This window comes from Odontomachus brunneus, unplaced genomic scaffold, assembly GCF_010583005.1.
Source record: "Odontomachus brunneus isolate Ranch 3 - 2012 unplaced genomic scaffold, Obru_v1 Obru_scaffold_009, whole genome shotgun sequence".
Classification (NCBI taxonomy): domain Eukaryota; kingdom Metazoa; phylum Arthropoda; class Insecta; order Hymenoptera; family Formicidae; genus Odontomachus; species Odontomachus brunneus.
In genome coordinates, this window is record NW_022639459.1 from 1,865,739 (window position 1) to 1,868,848 (window position 3,110).

General features: G+C 33.7%; 1 protein-coding gene across 1 annotated transcript in view; it reads right to left on the reverse strand.

Annotated features, from left to right (window-relative positions):
• Positions 1-409: 409 nt before the first annotated feature.
• Positions 410-3,110, reverse strand: part of LOC116840209 (zinc finger protein 37-like) — a 5,695-nt gene continuing 2,994 nt past the window's right edge. The window contains exon 2 of the mRNA XM_032806666.1: positions 410-2,824. The gene's annotated coding sequence lies outside the window, so the exon portion shown is untranslated. The remainder of the gene's footprint in view (positions 2,825-3,110) is intronic.

The window sequence follows — 3,110 nt, forward strand, 5'->3', positions numbered from 1 at the left end:
ATATATATATATATATATATATATATATATATATATATATATACACTCAATATATATTATAATATATACTTATATATATATACATATATGTATATACACACCATATATTATATATATTCTATAATATACGCTATACACGCTATAGTTCGTATATATCTTTGTGAACGCGTATATAAGTTACTTCTTTTTTAATTAAACATATACATATTTATCTCTGTAAGATAAATGTGACAAAAATGAATGTAACGAAGATAAATGTAACAATATGATACAATTGTGCTCTGTTTAAATAAACGGAATTACAGAGCTATATACACAAAAATAGTATTGACAAATTGATAAATTTTTATCCCTGAAAATATAAAAGTAAAAAGGAGCTTTGAGGGTATTTGACAGACAGAGACGAAAAAATAAGGAAACTTATTTATTTAAATTTTTTGCTTGAATTTTTCCGCTTTTACAATATATTAATGTACAATTATATGCCTGAGTTTATGGCACAAAAGGAAAACAATAGTATTGCGATCGCTGTTGCACCGAACGAACAGGCACGAGAAAACATTGTAATATCGTCCGTGATCAAGCGAGTAAAAAGAAACAAAAAACAAAACGAGACCAGGAATAGTAAAATCCGTGAAGACGTACATACGCAACGCGAGCCAATCGGTCTCGCGAGCATTAGTATATTCGCTTTGGTATCGTGACAGAAAATCGCTGTAATATGCTAAATCGACTTGGTCGAGGTAATGTAGGAAGCCGCGCATTTCTCAACGGCGGTGCGAGACGGTTCACCTCTTCGACCTCGATCTATATTCAAAATGCACTCCGACCCTCATTTGCAAACGCCGGTCGAAGCGTAGATTTCGATCTTCGGAATAAATTTGAAAACGATAAGTCACCGCGTGCGTCATACGCGCTCGTTCATGTTAACACATAAGATACGCTACGCACATGAAAAATGCGCTCGCACAACACCTCTTTTTCCCTTTATTCTTCCTCCGGCTCATATATAAAATAAACGATGCACGCGAAATGCACATATCTCGATATCTGCTAATAATAGTAACATTGAAATTATACATCAAAAGCGTATAAACATATTTGGCAACAAAAGTAACAAAGTCTTTGGATCCTATAGTACAACACATCTCGATCGTACTTTGCGTATTATTGCAAAAAAAAAAAAGAAGAAAGAACTGAAAACTAATCGTTCTTCTCTCCATAGTTTTGCATAGCGGAAAAAGATAAATAGGCATCTCTGACCGCGGCAGTTTTGATATTTTCTGCACGATCGAGAAATCGATCCTAATGGTAAGTCGAGGAAATAAGTTCGTATTAAGAGTAAACTACCGTTTTGATATATTATCATTTTTGTGTTATCGCGTTGGTCATTTTTACGATCATTCTCTCAAGATTTGTTTTTCCGTTTAATCAAGATGAATAAACGTGCTGCTTTCCTTTTTCCTCGCGTTACCATTAGTAACGTTGTCGCGTAATATCAATACATATATATATATATATATATATATATATATATATATATATATATATATATATATATATATATATATGTATATATATATATGTGTGTATATACGTGTTGTGTATATGGATATAATATAGATATATATATCTTCTCTCTTAATGATTATATACTAATCTTGTAACTTTCGCGTTATTATTGTCTGCTCACATTTACTTACGATTACTTAAAAATGGTGCAATCACTTGCCTGACAATTTATCCGTACCATTAATTACATCACTTTCGCACGTAAAGTCAGATAAATAACGAATAATAACTCTAACTACAAACGGGGACGCGTGCTTTGCTGGTGACGCAGTGTCCAAGTGTCCATTACAGGCGCGCCCGTGTGTGTGAACACATAACAGAATCTCATAATATAATATTCAATTTAGTAAATGTGTATACATATATAATAGGTATAATTGTAAATTCTTATAAATATAGGATAATAACGATTGCGCGAGTAAAAGAACATAATAACGAATGACTTCGCGATATGGCCTCGTCTCCGTTTTTTTCTTTTTGGTATATGCTTGATGAGCAGCAGTGTTTACGATTAAGTATAAGATGTAGTGCAAAACGATTTCCGTTGTCGTATTCTCTACTAGTCTGTGCAATTTGTATATGCGCGAATACGCGTGTATATGTGCATTAACACGAATATACGGCAAGAGAACGTCTAACTCTACCTCAGTCGCTATATCAAAGTCGCAAAGAAGTGGCAACACTTCGTTTCTACTGTCGCAGAGACGACGCATCTCATTTCGGCCGACAATCTGACGATGCGTTACTTCGTTAAATTCGCTCCTTATATTCTATAAATAAAACTAGGACTCGCCTTTAGCCTCTAAACGATACGGTATACTCACTGGTTTAGTATGGCAAGTATTATGACACATGGCACCTCGAGACATTTAACATTCGTCAATTAACATAGATTAGATATCACACAGAAAATGGTGTTCTCCAGATTAGAACAGTAAAAAAAGAAAGAACGAAAACTCTACAAGAAACGCGCTAGCAGTGACAATTTATCATCTATTACTCGACTGTTCCTGATCAGGGAATGATTTGACGCTCACTTGGCAGAACATCCTCCTCATACGTGACAATCGGTTGATAGTTTTTACAATTATCATTATAATTAAATGACTGTATAAAGATCGTATTAATTCGCTGTCTCCTCACAAAGTTCCATTTTTTAGGATTATTCCTTCCAGCGAAGCATATGAATTGGAAGTATTTTTGGTCAAAGTAGGAAGCGACATCATAACATTTCATAAATCTTTGAGCCACTCTGAAAAAGAGAATAAATAGAATTGTAAACGATCAGTTATGATTAGTGTCGAGTATAAACTTGCAGAAACATTCTGTTTACCTCGACGGTTTTACCGCCAAATTAATCTTGTTCCCTTTATGAATCAAAGTAAAAATATCAATATTTGAGGATACGTATCCAATATATGCATTAAATATTTGTATTTAAAGATCAAGACAACAAGAATGTGTCCAGGATTAGATGCGTATCTCTGAGCATTGGTTTTTACTTTGGTTCACGAGGGACTAACATCGATATATATATA